Source organism: Triturus cristatus, chromosome 3_1, assembly GCF_964204655.1.
Source record: "Triturus cristatus chromosome 3_1, aTriCri1.1, whole genome shotgun sequence".
NCBI classification, from domain to species: Eukaryota; Metazoa; Chordata; class Amphibia; order Caudata; family Salamandridae; genus Triturus; species Triturus cristatus.
Window position 1 is genome coordinate 1,109,571,966 of NC_140583.1, and position 13,654 is coordinate 1,109,585,619.

Genomic DNA, 13,654 nt, shown 5'->3' on the forward strand with positions numbered 1-13,654 from the left:
ACATGTTCCAGGATATCCAATCATTGATAGCTACGCTGTAGTACGGAGAACGAATGGGATACTATAGCTAGTCGGATAGGGGTTCTGGGCACTGAGGGGTGTTTTTTGTACAACACAATACACCGAAGTCCTGGTTTCCTGTGCACAGTTCTGTGTATGTGCAGAATTCCTGCAACATGGCGCACCTAACGTTTAGTCTGGTACTTATTTACAAGGCACTTTAGTAGTTCTCAGTACTTGTTCACAATCCCCTCGCCTCGGTTTCCGGAAAACAGTGGTGACGGTTTACCTGCCTATATTGTGACTTTTATAGGTGATTCAAGCTTGAAATATACAAAAAGGTATCGTTCGTATTTTGAATTACGACCCAACTTGGTCTTGCTGCCTTTTTGATTTGTGTTTTTCTTTTTAAGTTTCTAGATGGTTGACGTTGATATCGCCGCGCACAGCCGCGTGGCGGTCCGGCATCATTTGCAAGCAAGTGGGATGCCGGAAGCAGGTGTCAATCTGATCTTTGTGGTCCAAGCTGACCCAGTATACACATGAGGTGTTTTATTCCTGGGTGACATTTTCAGCAGTTGAAGGGGCATAAATACAGCCATACCGCCCTTCCCGCTGTATATCGGCCATATAGAACTCTAGAAGTTCCGTTGACGGCATGGCAGCATCGCATTTGGTTTGATGGCGCCCTTCCTGTACCCCTGTCACCTGTCATGTTAGGCCCGTTATTGATTGATGGGCCACTTGGCCTGTGTTGGCAGGTTACACGCCGCATCCACTGTATTTAACGTGCAATGTGGCGGCTCTCTGTCTCATGCACACTACAATAGTCCGTGTGTATAGAGCACTGGTTCAATATGTAAACCGCAACATCTAGGGGGGAGCAGCTGGAGTTGCACAGCAACCAGCTGGTACTGGCGGTGTTATTATTAGCCCCGTCATGGTTAATTCGGTTATGGGCAAGCCTCCCCCGAATAAGGAAGATTTGCCTTATTGGCTTGCTGAGAAATTTGACCAGCTGGAAGCGGTGTTTCCACATACCACTCCTGTGGATAAGTACCAAATTTTGATAATTAGTTTGCAGAAAGACTTAGTACCCAAAGTTACTGATTGTGAGAGTTGGGGTTAAATATTTGTGGCAGTTTATGCAAAGTGTTTTGGCACACCATCCATGACAGTACTCCCCTCTGTAATTAAACGTGTTCAAGATGAGCACAGACCAGAGGCTGCAGTAGAATTGGGGATGAGGTTAGTTGGAGGTATGATGTGGTTGCTGATCTGATCCTTGCTAATGTTAAGGGTGATGCAGTCAACTTTCAAGTGTCTAATGCTTTAGTGCTTGTCCCAGATGTAGACAAGCCCCGCAAATTACCCAAGATTATAGCACAGGCTTATAAAACGGTTGGGCGTAATGGTTTGGGTGTTAAGCTCTTTGCTAAAGTACCTGCACACCGCAGGCTCAACGGATGCCTCAAACTGATCAGGGAGGCCGTCCACAATTCCCTAAAAAGAATTGGAAGAATAACAAACAGGGGAAATCACAACAAAAGCAAGGGGGACGGGCACCGTCTCCTACACCTTCGGTCTCGGAACGCACTTATGAACTGTGTGACCGCGCCAGAATTAAATCTCCAGAGAGATATCAAATTTCTGATATGCGTTCTCCTCGTTCTTCACAGGAAGCATCAGGCTTCCATGCCGGTGGAGGTGAACGCCAGGAGTGCGGAAGAGGTTGAGGTGCCCCGCAAGGATGTGAGCAGCCATGAGTAACTGACGTAAAGGGTAAACAAGACTTTCCTCGTCAGTGCCCTCCTTTTCAGAAGAAAAAAGTGGCCGCTTTAACTGCGACGTATGCCACGGACGGTGAGGACCCAAATTTAGAATCTAACATGGGCAGTAACGGGGGAGGCGGAGTGAGCTAAAGAAGGATGATGGATTAAACCCAGATTAGTTGACTGGGGGTGAGTTCTTGCAATGTTCAACACTCCGTCCATCATCCCCTTTGGTTTTGCTTTGTTCGCCCTAAGTTGGCAGGGTATGCCCAGACGTGGGTCCTTTGCTCACTTTGCCACTGGATTCAAGCAAGCCTGGCTGATGACGGCTGATTAGCCAGAAACCGGTCCCAGGATGCTTGTTTCCGGTCCAGGGAAGACATGGCTTGGCAGTTCGGGGTGGACTGTTCCCATGAGGCACAGGGTCAGACTGATTTGCATAGGGCCATGTCTGAACTGGGGAGGCGGAGTGAGCTAAAGAATGATGATGAATTAAACCCAGCTCAGTTGACGGGGGTGAGTGCCTGCCATGTTCAACACTCCGTCCACCATCTCCTTTGATTTTGCAGTAACGCTGCTATACAGCGCAGCAGAGGTTACAGTAGTGCGGCAAGCACTGCGTCCAATTCTGGAGGCGACAGCAACTGATACTTTCATCACAGTTGAAACCGCTGACACCCGAGTGGCTCCCCCTGACAGAATATATGAAATTAGTATTCTCATAGAAGGTGACATATAACGCATTATCAAAGTTGTTTTGGGGGAAAATCTGACTTCTTCGTATGACATCCTATTAGCGGAGGCTGACTGGCACCCGCCTTTTGTTCTGGCAGCTCCGAGAGTTTTTCACACGGTGTCTCGAAGGAGCATGCAGAACATTTTGCAGAACAGTGGGCTTCAGTGCTTGCGCCGGCTTTATACCGTACTCAGGTGGGATGGGATACGTCTCCCCACCACGAGATTCCACTGCGGTTCATGCCACAGGCACAACCCCAATATCCTATCCGGAAGGGAAGCAAAGGCTCCTGTAGTGGAGGTACTAGACCAATTGGAGTATCAAGGGGTAATTGAGACGTGTGTCACCTATGAATAACCCTCTTTTTACAGTGACCAAGCCAGACGGGTCGTACAGCATAATTTTGGATTACAGACATTTGAACTCCCATTGTTGGACAAATGCGGTCCAGAATACCCATAGTTCTGCTCTAGTGGACAGTCTAGTTCGGAAAAAATATAAAACGACGCTAGATATATCCAATGGCTTCTTTAGCCACAATCTGTCCAGTCAGTGGACAGCTTTTACACATGGCGGCAAACAAAAACAGTTTACAAGATTAGCGATGGGCTATAAAAAGAGCCTGGGTGTTTCCACCGCACGTGTGGTATTGTTGTTAGACACAATCGACCCTGATGCATATTCGTATGTAGAGGACATTTATCTCACAGACGAGTTATATCCGCATCATTGTGGAGTTTGCGGACTACGGTTATAAATTTAATTTTGTGAAATCACACATTGCTGAGTTCGCAGTGTTGTTCTTGGGCTACGAGCACAATAATGAAAGACGCGGTTTGGCACCGCACCTCCTGGAGAAGTACGCACGTTTGCGTCCTCCTAATACATAACAATCTTTGCTGAGTTTCTTGAACTTTGGTCCTGCTTACGTACCACAGTATGCCCAGCGTATCATGCCTCTTTATGCTTTGACACAACCAACATTTGCGAAAGAATGCTGGCTTCCGGAACATACAAATTTACTGCAGTCTTTGCAGTCTGATTTGCTTGACTTTAAACTCTTGTTAACCCGTGACAACCATACTAACCTGGTGATAAGAATCGTCCCAGGCACGGTGGGTTTCACATATCTGACGTTTAATGAGGGAGCCTATTGCTTATAAGTCACACTTGTACACTTCAGCAGAAGTGAGGTTTTCCTCAGTCGAAAAACTGTTGACGGCAGTCCAGATGGCGATTCTAAAAGAACGCGCCCTGGCACAAGGAAAACGCATGTTGGTGTTAACACCATATCCTGCTCTAGAAGCAGCGACAAAGGCAAGTGTTCCTAATTCCAAAGCTTTACATCCACGGTGGATACAATGTGCTACATTGTTAACATCCCCGGACGTCACATTTATCTACGATTCCTCGTTACAAACTCAGGAGTCGCTGCAATATGAATTTGTTCATCCAGATCCTCTGTCTATGCGCCCACTCGAGGAGTACCGTTGTATCATTTACACTGACGGTTCGGCGCAACCGGCGATTGAATCTAAACATTTCTATTCTGCAGCCTGTGCGATTGTGGCTGGTTCCATAGTGAACGGCAAGTTTAAGTCCAGTGTGGTTCACACACAGGCCCTCGGTGACTGTACTGCCCAATTGGCAGAGCAGCGTGCTTTGGTGCTCGCACTTGAGTTTACAGATCCTAATGTGACTACTTTAATTGTAAGCGATTCCTGTTTCTGTGTACAATCTTTTTATGACAATTTATTCTTTTGGTCTCAGCATGACTACCGTGATTCGAAAGGCTAGTCAATTAAGCATAAAATGCTATGGGTTCGAGTGGCAGAGCTGAAGGAACGCCTGCCACTCACACAGTTAATTCATACTCTTGGCCACCAACGTGTAGGCGTACACGCGGTTGGTAACAGCTTAGCTGATAAAAAGCTAAGTCAGCAGTGAACATGTGCTTAGTAGCAGCAGTTACAAGATCCATGAGTAAGATTGATGATGACATTTTGGCAGCTATAGCTGCTACAAAGAAGGGAAGTAATTATCCAAAAAGATTCCTTTCCAAATACTCTTATTTAAACCCTGATAACATTCCCTATGTGACAATTTATAATGTTGGTGAGAGGTGGATTCCCAATGTGGACCGCAGGCTTACACTGATAATCGCTGCACAGGTGGGCATGGCCTCGGCGCATGCTGGTGTGTCTTCTACGGTCAGTATCTTGCAACAACATTACTGGTGGCGTGGCTTATATAAACAAACACGTACGTATGTGCTATCTTGGGAAATTTGTCAGCAAATCAAGCCATCTACGGTGACCCGACCACCACAAACACCGTTATGCATATCCAATAGACCGTTGACTTGTGTTTATTTGGATCACTGCGGTCCATTTTCTTCTGATACTGCATATAAATCCATTTTAGTTGCAGTTGATTCGTGCAACCTTTTCTATGGGTCTGGCCACAACGCAGGGCTGACGCTCGAACTGTAGTTATGAATCTGCGTGTCTTTGTGGGAATTTTGGCAATGGGCACCTTACATTCGGACCAGGGTCCGGCGTTCGCCTCAAAGGCGTACAAAGAATCCATGTGGTCTTTGGGGGTGCAGGTCAAATTTTCGTCTCCATATAGGCCTGAGGGCAATTCCTTTGTGGAGCGAATGAACCGTGACTTAAAGCAATCCTTAACAGCTAGAGTCCTAGAAACTGGCTCGCCCATTTGTATAGCGTACAACGTGCACTTAATAATCTCCCTAGAAAACCTCTGGGTGGGCGGACCCCTTACGAATTGATCTATGGCATGAAAATGTTTGTGCCAGACCTTGATGGTCTAAACTTGGCGGCTAAAGCCGTTCATCTTGACATAGATAAACATTGTGCTGTATTACAGGACTTACAAGTCACAAGAGCAGTCTAGCAAAAGACCATTTACCTGCCGCCGCTGATGGTGCACTGCAGATTCTGGTGATCGGCTGGCTGCCTAAAGTTGGAGAACTGGTCAGGGAGAAGGTGGAGAACAAAAAAGAATTTGGTCCATCCTATCGAGCTCCGGTTACAGTGCTGGGCGTGCGGGGAACGCGTACAGTAATTTTACCACCACCTCCTGGTCGCAGAGACAACAGATACGTCTCAATTGACCATGTCAAGCTACAACATCTGGCAGATTCTGAGTAGTTTGCCTCCAGCTTCATTGTATACCACTATTCCAGGAAATCCTGAGACTGCCATAGAGATGGACTCTGTTGCTAATCCTTTGCTGGTCCTACAGTCCTCAGCTGCTAATGACGAACCGGAATATACTTACCCTACAAGTGAATCTTTGCCTGGGTTAAATGCTACAGCCAGGATCAAGTCGCGATTTTCCTTTGACTCTCATTCAACATCGACTTTGACCCCATCAAAATTTGCAATTTTTATCTCCTGGTTTAAACACACTTATTTGGTTCCCACATGGATATATATTTGGCTGGTGCTCACCCTTATTTTTTTATTCATGTCCATTGGGTTTGTGACAGTGTTTTTTCTTTTGATCAATGGACACTACCGTAAAGAACGCTCTGCTGTAGAACTAGTAAATGGAACTTTGGCCCCGCATTCTTCATCGCACATCATGAAAAGGGACCTGACTTTCGTCAACATTACAGCCTGGCCAATTACGGATGGCATAGTTTGGGATACAGTCCCGTTTCAAATTCATGGTCCGACAGAGGTTTTTAATGTTCCTAATGTACTTCGTGTCTCAATGGGTGATGTGGTTAAATATAACATACGTTCAGATGAATGGGATGTGCGAGCAATACAATCTCTGTTTTCAGATTTAAAATACTATGCAGCATTTGATGCTGAGGACTTGTATTTGAATTCTGCTGACTTATTTTGCTATCAGCATTATGGCCATCAGCATTATGGCCATCATTATTTGCATAAAGCGACTACTTTTCAAGCTGTTTTTAATTATACGCAATGGGAACATTGCCCCGCCCCACCGATAGGGAGTTCTAAGACCCTGTTGAATAAATTTACATATTTTACGAGTTTTGATAAATCGAACCCTGAATCTTACTATTTTAAATTGAATTCTAAATCAAATAAGAAAGTTATGCTTACCCACACTAAATTGTTATAGTAGGATTCTTTTATCATTAAATTGTCGATGGGTGGCTATGATCATTGGAAAAATACAGTTGATTTGAAATCAGTTTGGGGTTCAACAACCTGGCATGTGCAGGGCACGGGAGCTTTGTATCGTGCATGTCTTATACCAACACAAATACTGTCTTTGAACGATTCTATCTATCAGACTACTTGTCTGGGTTTAGCTACGGCTAAACAACTGAAGGCTCGTGCTTTTCCTTCCCTTGCAGAAAATCCAGACTGGAATGTTACTACCAATTACACATTTGAGGAGTTGCAGTCTGTATTTACAAATGTAACATTTAATATCTCGAATCTGAACTCTTATGGGTTGGTTGGTTTGGCAGACCAGTGCAGATGCATGCCAAATGTGTTTCCCTAACAGGGCTTCAGGATACACACAGGATAGGCCTGATCCACGATTTTCAAGTACACATTCAGTTACAACGTATTCTGTTGGAAAATTATGTCAAACTTGGTTACAACACTCTACCCTAGCTTCTGTTAAACAGCATTTGTCAATGTTATCAAAAGAAGTGGATTTATTGGATTTCATAAAAGGCCCGGTTGGCCCTAGGCCTAAACGATGGATTTATGCAGTTTATAATGAAATTTGGAAATTGTCTCAAATTGAAGCCGCTTCACGTTTAAGGGCTATAGACCAAGCTAATCTTGAAAAGGTTCTTGCTGTGGTAGATAACAGTATTAATACCCTTTCTTCCAGGATATACACATAGGAAAATATTGTTTCTTCTGTTGTTGATATTGTACAGGATGATGCATCTGTGTTATATCATGGTCAGAATCAATATCGCTCTATTATGCAGTTATCATGGACCTTGCAGACGCTTAAAATGAGTAGAGTGCCATGGGACTATGTAAACGCGTCCTCTTTGTTTTTGCCTTTTAATTTGACTGAAAGACAAGAGTCTATGTTCATGAAAGATGCCACTTATACCATTTTACAAATAGAGAAATTAGACCCTCTACCATTCTCAGTAGCGGAAACAAACTCTGCTGTTTGACTAGTTCACGGGGTGAAAACACTGCCGTTCTCCATATTTAAATTTACATCGTGGAAGAAAATTGATCCCCTAGGCCGCTATGAACCGTTAGGAAATTCGTTCCTTCATGAAGTTTGGTCACTCCCCTTCATGTTTAGATGTTTGCGTGATCACACAGAGGTATATCTGACTGGTGAATCTTGTGATTCTTCCATTGGACACTCCCATGTGTGCAAAAATATACAACTGCACGGCGCTTGTAATTTAGAGGCGCCTAATTTAGCATGCATTTTAAAAGGAAATCCCCGTCCCCTCGATTAAACAACCATTCACACTGCTGTCTAACGGCAGTTATTTACTTCTGAATAATGAAAAATGCTGCGGCATGTTAATAGGCGTACAGTACATTGTGACTGTGTCACGTGTAGTTTGCTGCAAAAATGTGCTGTTTCCTCCACCTCGTGGTAGTCCCGATATCTCAATTTGGCCTTCCATTCCGACCTTGAAGGCAGAGCTCGACAAGCTGAGACGAATAAGAGCTTTATTGTCTCAGAGAGAAGTTTTTCTCACTTCTGCCCGTGAGACCTATGTCCTGCAGGTGGCTGATACAAGAACAGAAGGTCAAGCACTTTTAAACACTGACCTCCCACAACATTTTGGTGAGCTTATTCCTTCTATTTTCAATGCTTCCCATACAATGGGGCTGGCTCATTTTTGTTTAAACTGTGGGCTCTGGCCTTGTAACATCTTTTCAAACCATTTTTGGTGTGATCCCGGCTTTCATTCATTCTATTTTTTCCAGCGTCTTCAGCGGGTTGCCACTAATACTGGCCTTAGCTGCCGGGGTCTTCCTGTTGATTTGCCTGCTCAGAAATGGCTGCCCCATTTGTGGTCGTTCACAACCCGGCCCAGCTACAGCTGCTTCGTAACCGCATGCTTCAGTTGTATGGTACCTTGCCACTGGCCACTCTAAGCGTGGCTTATAATCGGTCTTTCCGATTTCCACGGTACACTTGCGTGCAACCGTTTTCTCATGCTTGGAGTGTTCTTTTCAATGAGCTTTGGATCCTTGCCTCACAAACACAGCCTCACCTGACCCGGACTTCCCTTACCGATGAGCCCCCTAGTGTCTCATGAGCAGGACTGTTCCGGTATGGGTCAGATGGCCTGTGCAGCGGCACTCGGAGTGCTAGCTCAATGGGATATCGGTGTAGCAGCACATGATTTCCTGCAACAGTGTTACATTGAATACCACGCAAGTTGCCCACCGTTGGTGCTGGAAGCACCCATCATTAATGAGCACGTTTGCTCCTTTGACTTAATAAACTGGATGACGTCTACTTTTTCAGACGATGACAATGATTTCCTGTTGGAAGCTATCGCCACTTTTTGCGCGTACACACTGATGGATCGATAAGACCAGGCCACCCAGACATCTTTTTGTTGCTTTCCATTATTTTTTTGTTTTTCTTCCAAAAGGATATTTTTAGAAACTAAAAGACATTTACTCTTTTTCACACCCAATTGACATTCTTCGCTTCAGGTTGCATAAGCTCTTGTTGCTCAGCCTTTTTGAACTCTGTGTTCTACTTCGATCACTGTGTGTAGGACTGCCCAAGGGGAGGGTGCCGAGAGGATTCAGGGGTGTCAGTGGACGTTGCTAAGTTAGCATTAGTCCGTGCTTTGCCACACCGCCATCTTGCCGCTTATGCACACGACACTATATACCTTGGTTCCCATAAACACTTTTGCTCGTGCTGCTTCACATGGGAACTGTCTGCCTTTCACTATTTCTGTTGTGCTCAGAGTTCTCGTCTGTACATCGTGTTCAAGGCCAGAAAACAACTCCACTGGTAAATCGGCTTTGGTCCATCCCACACACATATAGACATAACATGCAACACAGCTGGGCTTCTGACTTTTCGGGCGCTTTTAATATTGCACAGGATGCAAGTTCTGAACTTGAAAACCTTTCCAGAGGAAGAGCTGTGCTTGTCCGGAGATGTAAATCCTATCATCTAAGACTTGAGGTAGGGGGTTCCGCTGTCCAAGCCCAGAGGTCTTCCACTGATGTAATAAACATAGGTTTTAGCACGGCGAGGGTGGTAAAGCGCTTTATGGCTTAATCCACTGTCATTATAATATGCTATTCCGGCTCGTATTATATGGAATTGTAACCATGCTGATTATAATGTTTTTATGCATTTCTTTGCTACTGTTAGCACGTGTACTGCATTACAGAGCACGTTAGTTGAAATAATCATTTTAAACTATACAGTGTCTCTGGTTACTCACACTGTGAACAGGTATGAGTGTCTAAGCGAAGAGTGTCTTGCTCCCACGAATTCTAAGTCACATGTTCTAGGATATCCAATCATTGGTAGCTCTGCTGTAGTACGGAGAACGAATGGGATACTATAGCTAACCGGATAGGGGTTTTGGGCACTGAGGCGTGTTTTTGGTACACCACAATACACCGAAGTCCTGGTTTCCTGTGCATAGTTCTGTGTATGTGCAGAATCCCTTTAACAGTAGTCCGCTAGCATAAATTGCAGGTCTGTCATTGTACTTGTAGGTAGGCACATCATTTCCCGCTGGTGATATTGCTGTTGTGGATGGTAATATTGACGTCCATAACCATCATTATCATCAAACTCCTCTTGATATTTAACATGAAGATGGACTCATGGCTGCCCCAAAAAGGCTATCGCCATACAATTCTTCATCTTTCTCATCCTCCAAAAATTGAGATGGGAAACGGGCTTGCACCTGACTAGGCGAGGTTACAGCTGGTGTTAATTTTTGAATTTTGCTTTTCCTTCCTCATCGACGGTGTCGTTGACGATTCCGTCGACTAATGCATCACCACCGAAACAATTTTCATCGACGAAGGCTGCTGCTCCGTCGACAGAATCATCGTCATCATCAAACTGCCGACGACAGGAATCTTCATAGATGGTAACGCCGATGACACTACCATCGTCGACGGTGCTTCCCTCGTCGACACCATCATCGAGGTCTCCGTCGATGGGAGTATTGTCATCCACGGATGTATCGTCGACGGAAGTTGACCCTTAGTCGTCGATGATACTTCGACTATATGATTTACTTCGTCGACGGTAAAGGTACTTTACGCATCGACGATGTCATCATCGATGATATCGATGCTGCAGAAACCGTCACAGTATTGATTGAAGACACCGTCGCCGTTACCAGAACCACCTCAGGTGATGATCTGATCGTCGACAGTGGTGTCGTCGACGGGCTGCTTACCTGTGGAGCGGAGGTAGATTTCTTGAAAGTACGCTTCAATTTCATAGGAGGTGTTCTAGGTTCTAAAACCGGTCTCTTGATTTTTAAAACTTTCTTTCCTCATGAGAGGCTTTGGTGGTAGTTTCAGTCCGTTTGTGAGAAGGCTCAACAGACTTTTTCAACGCTTTTTTAGGTGGCTGTGACGATGAGCCCGCAGGGTCATCTAAAGGTTGTTTCTGAAGTGTTCTTGAGGAGGCTTTAGATAATGTTTCACTCTACCCATCAGACACCACATCATCTCTATTTTTCAGTCTCTGAAGCTACAAAAGAAGTCTTCCTTCTCGGTCTAAGAGTTTTAGTAGAAAAGCTACGACATACCTTGCACTCCTTTGGCTTGTGGTCAAGTTATAAACAGTATAAGCAGTCCTTATGCTTATCGTCAATATGCAGCCTTTTCTTCCTGCAGGTTCCACAGGCTCTGAATAAACCTTTTTTAGGTGTCTCTGACATGGTGGGTGTCAGTTTAAAAAACCTACAAATAACTCCAATGAGTTGATTGAAAGCTGAAATGGTGAAAGAACACTCAAATCCAGAAAAGAGAAGAAAATTGAGCAGAGATCAGTGGAGACTCCCTTAGCACGACGTGCAGTAGAAAATCAAGAGGGACTGGAGCCTCTCTCAGGAAGGTTCTACAGGGTGGTCTCTTCTGATTGGTTGAGTTTGGTCCTTTTTAGGTCTCGCCTGACCCAGCGCATGCGCTGGTCTGGCGAGACTTTTTGAGAGGGCTCCAAAAAGTGCTACCAGGCCAGCCTAGAGCTACAGTGCATGTGCGCGGGCGCCACACTTGACCCTGATTACTTTCACTTTTGCGGCCGCACGGCCGCTTTGATGTTTGATCGGGATCACTTTCGCGGCCCCACGGTCGCTTGTTCCTACTTATCTTCATTTCAATCTCCACTGCCGCAGCCTGTTTACTTGTTTCCCCTTGTTCTTTTCTCTAACAGTTTTTGCTCTTTATTCTTACAGTTCCTTACTTTCTAGGAATTATGAGAAGTGTTCTTTTTCTTACACACACACATTTATATCTCATATTTGGCATTCCAACCTGGGTCCGCAAAAATCATTGGATCTTCATGGACAAAGTAATTTTGTCATCCTGACAGCTTCTCAAAATAAACTTTTGTTGGCTTGGTTTCGTCAGGCTTCCTTCATTCATTTAAAGGATTGTTGTCAATTAAGTATATTCAACTATATAACAACGGCAAGAGGCCATGGAAATTTCAAGCAATGTATTATGCAAATACCGTATACCATAATAATGTATCATGGCCTGCAGAGAATAAACCATCACTTTCACAACATGTGCACATAACAAGGCTGGCTCTCTAGCACATTCTGATTCTGCATGTGCTGATTCGACAGAAAGGAGACATAGGGACAGGCCCTAGTTTGGGAAATGCTGTACAAAGATCTCGAGTAACAAGCATTGGCATAGCCAATATGTCTCGCTTTTGGGACCCTATAAGTGTTTACCCATGCAACAGTTGATATTGTTGCACCAAGGATATTGTGCTGCATAACTAAATACTTATAAGGTCCCAAAAGCGAGACCTATTGGCTATGCCAATGCTCGTTCTTAAAGGACATAGATATGTTATAAAAGAGTCCTTAGGCCTTATGTGTTTATGGAGACTATTATTTTTTATAATACCGGGGACTCCCTTCTTGAGGACGGGGAATGATTCAAGCATGTGAATCTATGAATGTTCCAATACTAGAGAAACTGATATGATATAAACAACTACTGACAACAACAAAGGTGAGAAAAAAACTAATTACTGTGGTGGAAATTTTCAAATGTAAAAGTCTCACTTGTGTCAGCTAAATGAAAGAAACAAGCAATCACAAAGGCAATATTTCTGGTACTGGCTTCAGCTTTGTGCTGCATTACGTTGTCCAAATTCTCTCCTCATATTCTAAACTATAATCCACTGCATCCAGGTACAATTATAATACAACAGATGTACAACCATGTAAGTTCATGGCAGTTCCAGATTAATGCATGGAAAAGGCAAGAGTCTGACTAATTGTTTCACCCACCTAGGTGCGATCCCCATCTCGTGTGGTCGTTCGACACTTTTCCAGAAGTGGGAGACACCATTCAGGTTGGACCAGTGGAGGAAGAAATAAAGGGTCTCTCTCGTGCCCCATGCTTCTTTTTAAGTTGGAAACAGAAGAAGCAGAAAGGCCACATTTCACTTTAAAGCTGCTCGCTAAACTCCCTGCTCACAGTGGAGATATTAATGAGACAGTTGTGTGCGCAGGAAGGACAGGTGCTGCATGAAAAAATCCTTTCCTGCCTCCCACTTAGTGTGAGAACAGCTAGCCAGCAATGGCACTGGATGTGGACAGAGACCATGTTCAGCAGAAGAATTTTAGCTGTCCTGTTTCCTAGAAGCCCTATTTAGCAGGAAGCTGAGGTGACTGGGAAGGCACATGAGTGGAGCAGTGACCCTTGTCCATCACAGTTGGAGGGGAACAAAACGCTTCACAGAAAAAAATATACTATCAAGGACCCTGGCCCCACACCATTAAAAGTGTATATAGAATTGAATTTACAGTTGCTGAGCTAAAGCTCTATTTAGTCAGACCAGGTATTAACCAGCGTATTCTCATATTCCCTATATTCACCAGTAATGAAGTAGAACTGAACCTCCATTATTAAATGACAGGACAATCTGCTTTAACAAACATGAA

General features: G+C 44.4%; 1 protein-coding gene across 5 annotated transcripts in view; it reads right to left on the reverse strand.

The window, feature by feature from the left end:
- The window catches only part of PTPN4 (protein tyrosine phosphatase non-receptor type 4), a 1,082,125-nt gene that overhangs the window by 295,366 nt on the left and 773,105 nt on the right, over window positions 1–13,654 (reverse strand). The window lies entirely within an intron of this gene.